The sequence below is a fragment of the Phyllobates terribilis genome, unplaced genomic scaffold (genome assembly GCF_046119375.1).
Source record: "Phyllobates terribilis strain yellow unplaced genomic scaffold, ASM4611937v1 Scaffold_11__3_contigs__length_659146591, whole genome shotgun sequence".
Lineage (NCBI taxonomy): Eukaryota > Metazoa > Chordata > Amphibia > Anura > Dendrobatidae > Phyllobates > Phyllobates terribilis.
The window spans coordinates 218,698,157-218,715,373 of record NW_027362771.1 but is presented as its reverse complement, the minus strand read 5'-3'; the positions used below and the strand labels follow the sequence as shown (position 1 = coordinate 218,715,373).

General features: G+C 46.9%; 1 long non-coding RNA gene across 1 annotated transcript in view; it reads left to right on the top strand.

Annotated features, from left to right (window-relative positions):
* LOC141165941 (uncharacterized) overlaps nucleotides 1-14,557 on the top strand; it is a 70,169-nt gene extending 55,612 nt beyond the window's left edge. The window contains exons 2-4 of the long non-coding RNA XR_012251225.1: nucleotides 13,359-13,430; nucleotides 14,242-14,284; nucleotides 14,418-14,557. This is a non-coding gene — a long non-coding RNA (uncharacterized lncRNA). The remainder of the gene's footprint in view (nucleotides 1-13,358; nucleotides 13,431-14,241; nucleotides 14,285-14,417) is intronic.
* The last annotated feature ends 2,660 nt before the right edge of the window (nucleotides 14,558-17,217 follow it).

Below are 17,217 nucleotides of genomic sequence, written 5' to 3'. Positions count from 1 at the left end.
GCGCGCGCTGCCAGCAGAGCAGGAGGAAGACGCCGGGCACAGAGCGGAGAGGTGAGGGGAACAGCGTCCCTGCCTGGCAGGAGGCAGGGACGCCGCCGCTACAGTACCCCCCCCCTTTAGGCCCCCCCTTTTTTAGGCCAGAGAGAAATTTATCAAGGATGAGAGGGGCATGGATGTTCTCCCGGGGCTCCCACGTTCTCTCCTCAGGACCAAACCCCTTCCAATCTACCAGAAAAAAGGTTTTTCCTCTTACCCTTTTGGTGGCCAGAATGTTCTCTACCTCAAACTCGTTCTCAGCGGAAACCGGAGCAGGAGGCGTACCTGTAGACTTGGAAAAAGAGTTAAGTACCACGGGTTTGAGGAGAGATACATGGAAGGAGTTAGGGATCCGTAAGTTGGCCGGGAGTTTTAATTTATAGGCCACCGGGTTGATCTGTTTGATAACTTCCAGTGGGCCGATGAACCGAGGCCCTAACTTGTAGGAGGGAATCTTGAGCCGGACATATTTGGACGAGAGCCAGACTTTATCTCCAGGACAGAATTGTGGAGGATCCAGGCGTTTCTTGTCAGCGTGTTTTTTCATCCGTTCGGACGACTGAAGAAGTGCGGATCGGGTACTCTCCCAAATGGAGGAGAATTCGCGAACGAGAGATTCCGCAGCCGGATTGTCCACCGAGGTGGAGACGGGAAATGGGATCCGAGGATGCTGACCGAAGACTACAAAAAACGGGGATTTGGAGGAAGATTCGCTCTCGTGATTATTGTAAGAGAACTCGGCCCATGGTAGGAGATCCACCCAGTCCGAATGGTGGGCATTAATGAAGTGCCAGAGGTAACTGGTCAGGTTCTGATTGATCCGCTCCACTTGACCATTGGACTGTGGATGGTAAGCGGAGGAGAAGTCCAGAGTGACGTCAAGCAACTTACATGTGGCTCTCCAGAAGCATGAGGTGAACTGAACCCCACGATCTGACACGATGTGGAGGGGCAGGCCATGGAGACGGAAGATGTTTCGGATAAAGTCTTTAGCCAGTTCGGGTGCAGACGGGAGACCCGGCAGGGGAATGAAGTGCGCCATTTTGGAGAAGCGATCAGCGACCACCCAAATGACCGTACAACCGTCAGAGACAGGAAGATCCGTTATAAAGTCCATAGCAATATGCTGCCACGGGGCAGCAGGTACTGGAAGAGGAAAAAGGCGACCGGCTGGCAGGTGTCTCGGAATTTTGTTGCGGGCGCAGGACACACAGGCAGAAACAAAGTCTATTACATCCTTGTGCAGGGTAGGCCACCAGTAATGCCGGGTAATGAGCTGGAGGGTCTTTTTCTGACCGGCGTGGCCAGCTAGCTTAGACGAGTGACCCCAGTGTAGGACCTTCTTCCGATCAGGTACAGTTACGAACGTCTTACCGGGAGGGAGATTATTTAGATTCACGGGAGCCACTTGCATTACTCTGGCGGGATCAATGATGTGCTTAGGTTCCTCCTCTAGATCAGATACCAGGAAGGATCGGGACAAGGCGTCAGCTTTGATGTTTTTGTCTGCCGGGCGAAAATGAAGAACAAAATCAAAGCGGGCAAAAAACAAGGACCACCGGGCTTGGCGCGGGTTAAGTCTCTGGGCGCTCTGAAGGTAAACCAAGTTCTTGTGGTCCGTGTAAATTATTACCAGGTGAAGAGCCCCCTCGAGCAGGTAACGCCACTCCTCCAGTGCCAGCTTAATGGCTAACAATTCTCGGTCTCCAATAGAATAGTTGCGCTCAGAAGAGGAGAAGAGTTTGGAGAAAAAAACGCAGGTTACCATTCTTCCGGAAGATGACTTTTGGGTAAGTACCGCTCCGGCTCCGGAGGGGGAAGCGTCAACTTCTAGGAAGAATTGTTTGTTGCCGTCCGGATGATGCAGCACCGGGGCGGAGGAGAAGGCCTGTTTTAAGGAAAGAAAGGCCTCCTCAGCTTCGGGCGGCCATCTTCTGGGATTAGTACCCTTACGGGTGAGCGCGGAGATAGGGGCAGTCCGGGAAGAGAAGTGCAGTATGAAGAGGCGGTAATAGTTGGCGAAGCCCAGGAACCGCTGAATAGCCTTCAACCCCTCTGGTCGGGGCCACTTCTGGATGGCAGACAGTTTCTCAGGATCCATTTGTAGGCCGGTCTGAGAGATTATGTAGCCCAGAAATGGAAGAGAGGTCTGCTCAAAGATGCACTTCTCATATTTAGCGTAGAGGTGGTTCTGCCTGAGCCTGAGCAGGACCTGACGAACATCCCTCCGGTGAGTAGGAAGGTCCGGAGAGAAGACCAAGATGTCGTCCAGGTACACCACCACGCAGGAGTAGAGAAGGTCACGGAAGATGTCATTGACCAACTCTTGAAAGACGGCAGGAGCGTTACAGAGACCGAAGGGCATTACAAGGTACTCATAGTGGCCGTCCCGGGTGTTGAATGCCGTCTTCCACTCATCCCCCTGACGGATACGGACCAGGTTATACGCCCCATGGAGATCCAGTTTGGTGAAGATTCTAGCCCCCCTCAGGCGGTCAAATAATTCAGGAATGAGCGGGAGGGGGTATTTATTCTTCACTGTAATCTGGTTAAGGCCTCTATAATCTATACATGGACGGAGTGAGCCGTCCTTCTTTTTGACGAAGAAGAAGCCTGCTCCCGCCGGGGAGGTAGATTTCCGGATAAATCCCCGGGCCAGTTTCTCCTCAATATATTCTGACATGGACCGGGTCTCCGCTGCGGACAAAGGGTAGATACGCCCACAGGGAGGAGTAGAGCCGGGCATCAGGTCAATTGGACAATCGTATGGTCTATGAGGAGGTAATGTCTCTGCTTCTTTTTTATTGAAGACATCCGCATAAGACCAATAGGGAACCGGTAGACCGGGTAGATTGACTGGGGTAGGAGAAGGACGAGCAGGATGAACGGGAACTAGACAAGTCCTATGGCAGTCCTGTCCCCAGCGAAGGACTTCTCCGGTCTGCCAGTCAAGCACGGGTGCATGTTTCTGGAGCCAAGGTAGGCCTAACAAGAGTGCGTGTGAGAGTCCAGGCAGAACATGAAAGGAGATGCTCTCAGAATGCAGCATTCCCACCTGCAGAGTTATGGATTCGGTGATGAGTTGGATGGGATGTGGTAAGAGGCCCCCATCCACGGCGGCGACAGATAAAGATGCGGCCAGAGGTTTGGTGGGAATGCGGTATTTCTCTACCAGAGACTGAGAAATTAGATTTCCAGCAGCTCCTGAGTCAAGTTGAGCCAGTTCGAAATAGCGGTTCTCTCCGCAGGTGATAGAGACTGACAGCATCAGAGATGGAGAGGGTTTACTTTTGTCTAGGGCGACCTCTCTGAGCGATCCTAGACACAGGCGTTTCCCGACCTCTCTGGGCAGGAACGGATCCGGTGCTCCTTACTGCCACAGTAGAAGCAGCTCCCCTCGGCACGGCGAAAGTCTTGACGGGTTTTGACCATCTTGGTCTGGTCGACCTGCATAGGCTCAGGTGAGTGTGCCTGGGGAGTAACGGAGGGAGTGATGGGTTTCTGGAAGGTAGGGGCTAGACGTGGAAACCTCCTCTCACGGGTGACCTCTTTGGCGCGCTCCTGGAATCGGATGTCAATCCGGGTGGCAAGTGTTATTAAGTCGTCGAGAGTGGTAGGAATGTCCCGACCGGCGAGTTCATCTTTAATACGGCCGGACAGACCCTCCCAGAAGACAGACACCAGAGCGTCGTTATCCCAGGCCAGCTCCGAAGCAAGGGTACGGAACCGTATGGCATATTGGCCCACGGTGAGATCTCCTTGACGGAGGCGTAGCAGAGACGATGCGGATGAGGTCTTCCATCCGGGTTCGTCGAAGACTTTCCGGAAAGCCGTGAGAAAGGCTGGCAGGTCGGACACCAGGGGATCTCCTCTCTCTCACAGAGGATTTAGCCAAGCCAGAGCCTCCCCCGTGAGGTGGGACATGATAAAGGCTACTTTGGACCGGTCGGAGATAAACTGGTGGGACAAGAGTTCAAAGTGCAGGGTGCACTGGTTTATGAAGCCCCGAGCTTGAGCGGAGTCACCTCCGAAACGAGGAGGTGCAGAAAACCGGGGTCCAGGACAGGATACCATGGCATTGGTGGGCAGCGGCGCTGCCGGGTTGCGAGTCATGACACTAGCGGTGGTTGCTGGTGGAGCAGACAGAGTGTCCAGGCGAGAGTTGACACTCCGCAGGTGACTCAGGATGGACTCCTGTTGGGACCTCTGATGGGACAGTTCATGACATAGGTCCGAGAGTGAGGGAGCTTGGGTGCCACCGGATTCCATGGCCCGAGCAAACTGTAACGGGTCTGGGAGGCGGAACCTCTGAGCAACTATACAAGGGGGCGGTTTTTGTAAGGAAGCGGGTGGCTCCCAGCGAAGACGGGCAGGTAGTCACGGCAAGTGACAGGGACAGTCTCTGGGTAGAAGGACGGGTACTCACGGCAAGTGACAGGGACAGTCTCTGGGTAGAAGGACAGCAGGCAGGTGACTGGTGAGCGCTCCCAGGTGAGCGGGCGAGAGTCTCTGGACAGGCAGGTGGTCACGGCAAGTGACGGCAGAGCCTCCAGGTAGGCTAGCAGGCAGGTAGCAGGCGAGCGCTCCTAGGGGAGCAGGCGAGAGTCTCTGGACAGGCAGGTGGTCACGGCAAGTGACGGCGGAGCCTCCAGGTAGGCTAGCAGGCAGGTAGCAGATGAGCGCTCCCAGGTGAGCAGACAAGAGTCTCTGGACAGGCAGGTGGTCACGGCAAGTGACGACAGAGCCTCCAGGTAGGCTAGCAGGCAGGTAGCAGGTGAGTGCTCCTAGGTGAGCAGGCGAGAGTCTCTGGACAGGCAGGTGGTCACAGCAAGTGACGGCGGAGCCTCCAGGTAGGCTAGCAGGCAGGTAGCAGATGAGCGCTCCCAGGTGAGCGGGCAGGCTGGACCATAGACAGACTGACAGGTGTCGGAAGGCAGACCGTCGGACCGCAGGCTTGCAAGCAGGTAAACGGATATCTGGCAGGTATCAAGCAGGAATCTGGCAGGTGACTGGCAGGTAACTGGTAACGGGACCTGAGGGCTGAAGCAGAGTGAAGGCTTTGCAACAACATTGCTCGGGCACCTCCATTTTGGAGGAGGTGCCTTATATATGGTGAAGTCCTCCGGCCATTGGCCGGGGACTCCTTAGGACGGCGCGCGCGGCGAGCAGGAGAGCTTGGGGAGCAGTGCATATTCATTTTGGATTTACATATGCTTGATTAGTAGGCGCGCAGGTGTGAATTCTCCGGTTCTTACAGTAAGAAAACCAGAGAAGCTACAGCAATAAAAAGTTACATATTCTGAATTGGCAGTCCAAGCCCTTTTTCAGGATACCATTAGTATTGTATTAAAAAATAACCTGACCGATTCCCTTTAAGGCACCCATACATATTAAGTTAAAGGGGTGTTCCAAAACACAAATGAATTTTCATCCTAAATGCCTATCTATTTAATGCCATAATCTAATCTATTTTAATAATAATAATCTTTTTATTTATATGGCAGTAACATATTCCACAGGTCTTTACAATTCACAGACATTATGGGCACTGTCCCCATTGGGGCTCACAATATGGATTCTCTATCAGTATATCTTTGGAGTGTGGGAGGAAACCTACGCAAACACCGTGAGAACATGCAAACTCCTTGCAGATGTTGTCCTTGGTGAGATTTGAACCCAGGACCCCAGCGCTACAAGGCTGCAGTGCTAACCACTGAGCCACCATGCTGTTCTGGATGTTGTCCTTGTCCTTATTTTCTAATAAACTTTCATTAAATTTCCCTATCATTTCCTAACTACACTATCTAACTGCTTTTACTTTTTTTTCTACCACTACCTTTTTGATGATGCCTTGCTTGAGGAGTCCAGTGCATGCTGGGATACTCAAACGAAGCATCATCAGGGGGCAGAGGCAGAAGTCACACACTGCTGCAGCCTCTGCCTCCTCCCTGAAAAGAAGTGTCATCGGTGACACTTGTTTCAGGGGCTGAGCTAGTCCCTACCCAGTATGCACTGTGTGATGTGCATAATGACAGTGCACTCTGTTGCCGGCTCAATGTTTCTGATCTGAGCCGGCCAGAGAGCACATTGTCATTGTGCACATGTTACAGTGACAGAGCAGGAACTATTCCAGCCCCTGAAATGAAGGTCTGGACCACCACTTTAAAATTGGCCAAACCAGCCGGTTTTAACTGACAGTTTAATGTGTATGAATACCTTTAACTAATGATTGTCAGGAGAGACAATCGTGTCCCATATTGGATTGTTGATCATTTTGTTCTCTAACAGATATGCCACCACTAGAGATGTTTGGCAGAAGCTCTCTCATAGAAAACATAGGACCGTTCAACACCTGTATATGGGAGAATCAGGCGAGACCTGACAGTTGTCTAAAATGTATGTGACTGTAGACAAAGACTTGATTGGCTGATATCTAACAGATATGCCGCCACCAGAGATGTTTGGCAGAAACTTTCTCATAAATAACATAGGACCGTTCTGCACCTGTATATGGGAGAATCAGACGAGACCTGACAGCTGTCTAAAATGTATGTGACTGTAGACAAAGACTTGATTGGCATATATACAGTACAGACCAAAAGTTTGAACACACCTTCTCATTTAAAGATTTTTCTGTATTTTCATGACTATGAAAATTGTACATTCACACTGAAGGCATCAAAACTATGAATTAACACATGTGGAATTATATACTTAACAAAAAAGTGTGAAACAACTGAAAATATGTCTTATATTCTAGGTTCTTCAAAGTAGCCACCTTTTGCTTTGATGACTGCTTTGCACACTCTTGGCATTCTCTTGATGAGCTTCAAGAGGTAGTCACCGGAAATGGTCTTCCAACAATCTTGGAAGGAGTTCCCAGAGATGCTTAGCACTTGTTGGCCCTTTTGCCTTCACTCTGCGGTCCAGCTCACCCCAAACCATTTCGATTGGGTACAGGTCTGGTGACTGTGGAGGCCAGGTCATCTGGCATAGCACCCCATCACTCTCCTTCTTGGTAAAATAGCCCTTACACAGCCTGGAGGTGTGTTTGGGGTCATTGTCCTGTTGAAAAATAAATGATGGTCCAACTAAACGCAAACCAGATGAAATAGCATGCCGCTGCAAGATGCTGTGGTAGTCATGCTGGTTCAGTATGCCTTCAATTTTGAATAAATCCCCAACAGTGTCACCAGCAAAGCACCCCCACACCATCACACCTCCTCCTCCATGCTTCAGGGTGGGAACTAGGCATGTAGAGTCCATCCGTTCACCTTTTCTGCGTCGCACAAAGACACGGTGGTTGGAACCAAAGATCTCAAATTTGGACTCATCAGACCAAAGCACAGATTTCCACTGGTCTAATGTCCATTCCTTGTGTTCTTTAGCCCAAACAAGTCTCTTCTGCTTGTTGCCTGTCCTTAGCAGTGGTTTCCTAGCAGCTATTTTACCATGAAGGCCTGCTGCACAACGTCTCCTCTTAACAGTTGTTGAAGAGATGTGTCTGCTGCTAGAACTCTGTGTGGCATTGACCTGGTCTCTAATCTGAGTTGCTGTTAACCTGCGATTTCTGAGGCTGGTGACTCGGAAAAACTTATCCTCAGAAGCAGAGGTGACTCTTGGTCTTCCTTTCCTGGGGCGGTCCTCATGTGAGCCAGTTTCTTTGTAGCGCTTGATGGTTTTTGCAACTGCACTTGGGGACACTTTCAAAATGTTCCCAATTTTTTGCACTGACTGACCTTCATTTCTTAACTTAATGATGGCCACTCGTTTTTCTTTACTTAGCTGCTTTTTTCTTGCCATAATACAAATTCTAACAGTCTATTCTGTAGGACTATCTGCTGTGTATCCACCAGACTTCTGCACAACACAACTGATGGTCCTAACCCCATTTATAAGGCAAGAAATCCCAATTATTAAACCTGACAGGGCACATGTGTGAAGTGAAAACCATTTCCGGTGACTACCTCTTGAAGCTCATCAAGAGAATGCCAAGAGTGTGCAAAGCAGTAATCAAAGCAAAAGGTGGCTACTTTGAAGAACCTAGAATATAAGACATATTTTCAGTTGTTTCACACTTTTTTGTTAAGTATATAATTCCACATGTGTTAATTCATAGTTTTGATGCCTTCAGTGTGAATGTACAATTTTCATAGTCATGAAAATACAGAAAAATCTTTAAATGAGAAGGTGTGTCCAAACTTTTGGTCTGTACTGTATATCCTTTCATTCAGACGACTGTATTTTCAGTCCGACACACTGACCCTAAAATGATCAAGTATCGAGTCTAATAAAGTAAACATTACCACATCTACATAACTACATTACCAGAACCACAGCCAGTACATGACTACAATTACCAGAACCACCGTCAGTACATGACTACATCACCAGAACCACCAACAGTTCATTACTACATCATCATAACCACCATCAGTACATGACTACATCACCAGAACTACCGTCAGTACATGACTACATTACCAGAACCACCAACAGTACATGACTACAACACCAGAATAACCATCAGCAAAGGAATACAGCACCAGAACCACCTTCAGTACAGGAATACAGAGGGGAGGCTGCTGTGCACAGCTAACCAGGAGAGGGAAAGTATACAGAGGGATATGAGGGTGAGGAAACTTAAAGCATGTGCTCGAAGGGGAAATAAGGATAGCCGAGGAAAATAATAAATGAAATAAGAATTACCTCCCACCAACCTAACTGAGGAGAAGGGAAAGCTACTGGGAAGGCAGACAAATGAACACAGCAGAAATACAAACAGTGTTTGCCTAGTAGGGAAAATCCCTTTGCTGAAGGGCTGGAACTCCTTAGCACTAATCCACTTAGAAGTATAGCCAGCAAGGAAGTGTAGTGAATATATACAGTGGCATGTAAAAGTTTGGGCACCCCTGGTCAAAATTACTGTTACTGTGAACAGTTAAGCAAGTTGAAGATTAAATGATCTCTAAAAGGGCTAAAGTTAAAGATGACACATTTCCTTTGCATTTTAGGCAAAAAAAAATATATTGTAAATTTTTACATTTTAAAAATTACAAAAAGGACAATGGGCCGATCCAAAAGTTTGGGCACCGTGGAGATTTGTGTGCTCCGATAACTTTGACCAAGGTTTCAGACCTTAATTAGCCTGTTAGGGTTATGGCTTATTCACTATCATTGTTAGGAAAGGCCAGGTGATGCAAATTTCCCAGCTTTATAAAAACCCAGCCTCCTCTAACCTTGTGCCAAAAAACTGCAGCCATGGGTTTTTCTAAGCAGCTGCCTAGCACTCTTAAAATGAAAATGCTGGAGGCTCACAAAGCAGGAGAAGGCTATAAGAAGATAGCAAAGTGTTTTCAAGTTGCCCTTTCCTCAGTTCAAAATGTAATTAAGACATGGCAGTTAACAGAAACAGTGGAAGTCAAGATAAGGTCTGAAAGACCAAGCAGTGAAAGCTGCTCATAGGATTGCTAGAGAGGCAAATCAGAACCCTTGTTTGACTGCTAAAGACCTTCAGAAAAATTTAGCAGACTCTGGAGTTGTGGTACATTGTTGTACTGTTCAGAGACACCTGCACAAATATGGCCTTCATGGAAGAGTTATCAAAAGGAAAACTTTCCTCCATCCTCACCATAAAATTCAGCATCAGAAATATGCAAAATAACATCTAAACAAGCCTGATGCTTTTTGGAAACAAGCCTGATGCTTTTTGGAAACAAGTCTTGTGGACCGATGAGGTTAAAATAGAACTTTTTGGTCGTAATGATCAAAGGTATATGTGGAGAAAAAAGGGCACAGAATTTCAGGAAAAGAACATCTCGCCAACCATTAAGCATGAGGGTGGATCAATCATGCTTTGGGGTTGTGTTGCAGCCAATGGCACGAGGAACATTTCACAGGTAGATGGAAGAATGGATTCAATGAGATTTCTACAAATTCTTAATGCAAACATAACACCATCTGTAAAAAAGCTGAAGTTGAAAAGAAGATGGCTTCTACAAATGGATAATGATCCTAAACACAAGTCAAATCCACAATAGACTACCTCAAAAGGTGCAAGCTGAAGGTTTTATAATGGCCCTCATAGCCCCCTGATCTGAACATCATTGAAAATCTGTGGCTAGGCCTCAAAATAGCAGTGCATGCTTGACGACCCAGGAATCTCACAGAACTGGAAGAATGTTCCATGGAAGAATGCATGAAAATCCCTCAAACAAGAATTGAAAGAATTTTGGCTAGCTACAAAAAGCGTTTACAAGCTGTGATACTTGCAAAAGATTGTGCTACTAGGTACTTACCATGCAGGGTGCCCAAACTTTTGCATTGGCCCATTTTCCTTTTTGTAATTTTTAAAATGTAAAAAGTGACAATGTTTTTTTTTTTTGCCTAAAATGCAAAGTAAATGTGTCATCTTTAACTTTAGCCCTTTTAGGGATCATTTAATCTTCAACTTGCTTAACTCTTCACAATAACATTCATTTTGACCAGGGTGCCCAAACTTTTACATGCCACTGTATAGCTCAATCCAGAATGTGATAGTGCAACTAAAATGGGACGATGGGAAACACCTAAAGAGAAGCAAACCCAGAAAGAAAAAATAAAGGCAATATGAACCACCAGCATAAAGACAGGGAAGTAAAGGGCAATAGCTCAGCAGACCGGAGAACCGACCATGAAGCAAGAGGTCACCGGATCGAATCCTCAAACCGAGCCATGACAACATCTCTGATTCAGAATTGTTTTTTTACTTACTACAGCTGTTGCTATTGTGTGTTAACAGGTACACAGATGCACAGCACAGACAACGAGGAGACAGTGGTACTTAAACAAGTATTTATTTGTCTCACACAAGTTTCTATTTATAAATGTAGGCACGTTGTTAAGGGTAACAATAAACAATGTCAGTACAGTAAAATATGACACAATCAGAACACAATAACACAATTAAACAGGATATCTGTACAGCGATATATATGCACACTTTGCTTTATATTTGCGCTAAGGGATTACTATCAAAGATATTGGCTAGTCCTAAGTCCCCAACCTAACTGGCATCATTCTCACTATGGGGCCCGTCATCATTCTCTTTCTCTAGGCAGCTCCAAACATCATACAGGGCTTAACAGGGGTCACCGGTATTTCCCGCTTGGCCGCAAGTCCCAGATTGGTGTTACTCGGTACACTCGTCAAACTACCGTCTTTGTTCCCTAAAACATGGTGGCGGCTAACACTCTGTACTGTACGTCTATGCTGGAAGTAACTGCTCACACGAATGTCTCCTTCTGTGCCCTGGTCTTCTTCTTCGGCCCTGGCTCAGCTTACTGGATTCGGATTTCTCAATCCTGGACTCTAATCACATGGATCTTGTCATTCGATCCTTCTCCCGGAGCTGGGTACTCGGTCCTTCACTTGCAGCTGTTCACTGGTAATGGTGGCTATAAGCCAAAGCCAACTCCACTGCACTGCACGTCCCTCTGCTACAGGTCAAGGCGTCGACTTCTCCACTTCTTTTCCCTCCTGGGCTTTTTATAATTATCAACTGTGCCACAGCTTTCACCTGACCCAGTGTCTTCTCCAATCTCCTACATATGGGAACATGCACTTCACTCTTGGGTTCCTACTAATACAGTTCTTTTTGCTTTAACTTTCTCTTTCGTCTTTGATCAGCAGATGGAGGTGTTCGCTTACAGACACTAGGCTTAAACACTATTATCAGTTGCGGAGGTATCAGCACCAACCTTAAGACAGTAATGCCTATCACCTGTTTTGTGAACTTATGCAAACAAGTAAGGTATACTGGTGGTGCTTTGTCATGCATTAGAGTCCAAATAGTACATACAAAATGAAAGACATGTTGCACTCACCATACCTTAACAACATCAGTCCTTTATTCCATGTAACCGGACAAGCGTGTGGCAAGCAGGGAAAGCGAGGAGAAGAAGACGGACAACAGCCGTTTTGTGCTCAATGTAGCGCTTCTGTGGGTCCAAACATGTGGTGACGCACATCCACTTCCTTTTTCAGGTATTCACATAATATACGTCACAGTAATTAAAAATTGAAATAGTTTAAAATCATATTATAAAAACATAGATAAATCAGACCAGTCATTAAGCCTATGGGACCATTTGTGTTGGTTTTTAGAATCCATTTCGTCTCCCTCTATAGAAGAAACCTATTATGGTTCCCTCCTCTTTCTGGATATTTAACCTGTTTGAATCCAGCAAAGCTTAATGCTTTAGGATCAGCACCATGACATACTAGTATGTGCTTGATTAACCTTGGGTAACCTTTTTTCGTTTCTTTTGAATGAAAGTGCTCTCGGAAGCGAATAAAGAGGGGGCAAATTGTCTTGCCTATACAATAATACCCACAAGGGCAAAAGATGACATATACTGAGGTCCTGGGGTCAAATCCCACCAAGAACAACATCTGCAAGGAGTCTGTATGTTCTCCCCGTATTTGCGTGGGTTTCTTCCGGTTTCTCTGGTTTCCTCCCACACTCCAAAGACATACTGATTGTGAGCCCCAATGGAGACAGTGTCGATATTGTCTGTGAAGCACTGTGGAATTAATGGCGCTATATAAGTGAGTAAAATAAATAACTATACAATGAATGTAGATCTTCAAGAAATAAAATCCTTCACCATATGCGTTATTTGTCCGATTCTTAAGGGATTTTGGGTAGACTGGTATGTTCAAAAGGAGTAATTTCCACATTTGAAATTACCTTTAGGGCTAGACTTCTTGATCCAATTTTTAGATTCAGGGGACACTCTATGTTTTATTAAAATATCACCTATTTTATGACAGCGTTTATAAGACACAAGAGGCTTGTGAATCGCTATATTTCGGAGACCATGATCATTTTCTATTAAATGCCAATTGCTATTTATTGCCCTGTGTATGATACTGTCAAGTGGACCGTGTTTAAAATTAAACACAAACCTTTGAGTTTCTATGGTATTCTTGTCAGGTTTATTTTTCAAAAGATCAGTCTGTGAGAATGTTCTGGCTTTTATTAAAGCTGTATTTAGCTGGATATCTTCTTTTCAGAAAATGATTTGTTAATTCATTAGCTTGTATAGTGAAAAATTCTTCAGAGTTACTAATTTTTCTTAACCGCTATATGGTAATGCTGTTATTGTATGCTGCGGATGCGCACTGTTATAATGGAGAAGGGAATTCGTAGAAGTTGTTTTTTTATAAACTTCTGTAAATAATTTTCCTTCATGTGCTTTTATTGTGACATCTAGGAAATTTAGATCATGGCCTCCAAATTCAAATGTGAATCTCATATTGGCTGTATTTGTCTCATTTAGGTATGTCACGAAACCTGAGAATTCTGATGCTGTGCCCGACCACACAATAAAAATATCTTCAACATAACACAAGTAAGTTTTTATAAATTTGATGTTTTTATGTGCAGCGTGATGGGGATTAGGGGGACCATGCATACTAGGATAAGGATGAGGGGGCCATAGATACCAGGGTAAGGATGAGGGGGCCATACATACCAGGGTAAGGATGAGGGGGCCATACATACCAGGATAAGGATGAGGGGGATCATACATACCAGGATAAGGATGAGGGGGATCATACATACCAGTATACAGATGAGGGAGCCATGCATACCAGGATAAGGATGAGGGGTGCCATGCATACCAGTATACGGATGAGGGAGCCATACATTCCAGGACAGGGATGAGGGTTGCCATGCATACCAGGATAGGGATGAGGGGGCCATACATACCAGGATAGGGATGAGGAGTGCCATGCATACCAGGATGGGGATTACTGTGCCATACATACCAGGATAGGGATGAGGCGTGCCATGCATACCAGGATGGGGATTACTGTGCCATACATGCCAGGATAGGGATGAGGGGTGCCATGTATACCAGGATAGGGATGAGGGATGCCATGCATACCAGGATAAGGATGAGGGGTGCCATGCATATCAGGATGGAGGGGTGCCATGCATATCAGGATGGATGGAGGGGTGCCATGCATACCAGGATGGGGATGGGAGCCACATATAATAGGAAGAGGTGGCATATATACCAGGATGGGGGATATTATCAGAATTGGGGGACATTACCCCTATATCAGTGTCAGCAGCAGACCCCCTCCCCCTTAACAGTGCATTGTGACCACATTTTTTGCTTACATTTTCCATTTCTATTTTCCTCCTCTGAAACCTAGGTGCGTCTTATGGTCCGGTGCGTCTTATAGTCCGAAAAATACAGTAAGTCATGTTTGGGGATTTTCCAAGCACCAGAAAATGAAATCTTTGCCAGCCATAAGCTGGTGTAGAGTAAAGCTGTAGTGTATGCTATAACACCGGTGTCCCTGCATGGTTCCTCTCCCTTTCTCCGCAGGGACGCCCACATGTTCATCGCCACAGCCGCTTGGCTGTCTCCTGCTACGGCTCCCAGGTCCCAGGGCTCACAAATGTTGCGTAGGTCTCCCGACAACGTGCTTAGGGCACGCACTCCGGAAATGCCCTGGAAATAGCTGGGAGGCATTAGGTATGTAAGGCACCCTCCCCTGTAGGGAGGTGCTTGAGCAACGTCAGTACCTAGTGTGTCTTTAGCAATTAGTCCACTGGCAGGTTCCTGTGCCTGAACCCATTCTGCTGTCTTGTACCCGTTCCTGTCCAGTGATCCTGAGCCCCTCCTGTCTGAACAATCCATTGTGTGTAAACCTGAACCCTTTCTGCCTGAACCAGCACCAGTATCCATACTGCCAGTGATCATGTACTGCCTGAAACTCCGAGTCCATACCTGCATCCCTGACCCCTGAGGTCAGCTGCTGCAGTACCGGAGGCTGCCCTGGAGTGGTACTGGGTGGCTACTTGCAGCACGAGCCTAACCTCACCATCAGAGGCTCTAGTAAAGAACCAGGTAGTTGCTTAGTTACACCCCTCGAGGGTAAGTCCAGGTCGCAGTGGGTCTACACCCACAAGGGTGACAGTTTGCTCAGGTTATGGACCCTGCTGATGCCAGTACCCCTCCTCTCTCTCAGTTGTTTTGGGAGATGACCTGCCAATTAAATCAACAGGTTCAAATACTGTCCACTTGTAGACGGTGAACACCTGCTTAGACGCTCTGATGCCGGCTGCTTCACCCACACCATACCTAGTTGCTGCAACCCTGGCTGTTACTACCCAGTCTGCAGCTTACGCACCTGAAGCTGGTCCTCGTCTGTCTGCTTCGCCACGTTTCAACAGAGATCCCAAGCAGTGCCGTGGATTTATTAATCAGTGCACACTTCACTATGAACTGCTGGCCCACCAGTTTCCCTCTGATCAGGCTAAAGTGGCATTTTTTGTGCCCCACCTTAGAGGAGAGGCCCTCTCATGACTCTACCTCTTATGGGAGAAAGGGGATCCTGTGACCTTTGATCTGCAGGTCTTCCTGGGGGAGTTCCGCAAGGTTTTTGATGAACCAGGTCATGTCACCTCAGCTGTATCCTCCCTGACTGTAGGCCAATATGCCAACCAGTTCCACACCCTTTCTTCCGAACTTGGCTGGAACAACGAGACGCTTGTAGCCGCCTTCTGGGAGGGTTTGTCCAGAGGGATTAATGACGAACTGGTAGTTCGAGACATCCCCTCTACTCTTGATGACCTAATTTCCCAGGCTATCCGGATTGATCTCAGGTTCCAGGAACGTTCCAGAGAGGCAATGCGTGAGAGGAGACCGAGACTTCTGGCTCTGTTCTTCCAAAGACCACTCATTCTCCAGCCTTCTGTGGCAGCTGACTCTCCTGAACCTATGCAGGTTGACCGCATTAAGCTGGCTGAGCAATGGAAGGAACACTGTCATGCCAAGGGGCTATGCTTCTACTGTGGTAGCATAGAACATCTTATCTGCTCTTGATCTGAGAAGTCGGGAAACTCTCAAGCTTAGAGTCTGTAAGAGAGGCTACCCTTGGTGAGAGTAATTCCTCTCTATCATTGACTCTGACTGTATCCATGTCATGTTGAGTTCATTGAGACGGCCTACCTAGATTCCAGTTCAGCTGGAAATTTCATGCTGGTAGAACAGTACCAGATTCCCGTCTGATGCCTCCAGAGTCCTTTAATGGTGTCGTCTGTCAATGGAAGGGCATTATTCAAAGTCGTTCATTTTGTTATTGAGCATGTTGAGCTCCAGGTAGGAATTCTGCATACGGAGAAGATCGTATTCTATATGCTGCCTTGCCTGTCACATTCACTTCTCCTGGGCCTGCTGTAGTTACATATTCACAAGCCCATTCTAGACTGGAGATCCAGTGACGTGCTTCATTGTGGACAGTCTTGCCATGAAAGGTGTCTTGTCCCTACACATCCAGTTTGGCCGCTGGTGACACCATCTACTCTGCTGGTCCTGCCACCTGCTTACTGGTCATACTCTGATGACTTTGATATCAAGGAAGCGGAGATGTTACCTCCACATAGGCCATATAATTGTCCCTTTGACCTGCTCCCGGGATCCTCAACTCCTCGAGGCCAACGCTACTCTCTGCCTCAGGCAGAGACCCTAGCCATGTCTGATTACATTAAGGAGAATCTGGCAAGGGGACTCATCCAGAAGTCTTCCTCACTGGCAGGACCTGATTTCTTTTTTGTTAAAAAGAAGGATGGAACTCTCCGGCCTTGTATAGATTATAGAGGTCTCAACCAGATCACGATTAAAAACAATTATCCATTGCCACTAATGCCGGAATTGTTTGATCGTCTTAGAGGTGCCAGGATATTCACCAAGCTCGTTCTGAGAGTAGCCTACAACCTAATTAGCATACGCCAAACAGATGAGTGAAAGATTGCTTTCAACACTCGTCACGGTCACTATGAGTACCGTGTTATGCCGTTGGGGCTCAGTAATGCCCCAGCTGTCTTCCAAGAGTTTGTGAATTACATCTTCTGAGATCTTCTTTACTTTTGCATGGTGGTTTATCTGGATGATATTCTGGTCTTCTCTCCGTATCTGCCTTCTCATAGGAGGGACATTTGCCAGGTCTTGCAGAGACTTAGGGAGAATCGCCTGTATGCTAAGTTTGATAAATGCGTCTTTGAACAGTTCTTTTTACCTTTCCTAGGATATGTTTGAAGATGGATCCGGAGAAGGTGTCTTCAATTCTCAAATGGCCGTATCCTGTTGGCGTTAAAGCAATTCAGCGAGTTTTGGGATTTGC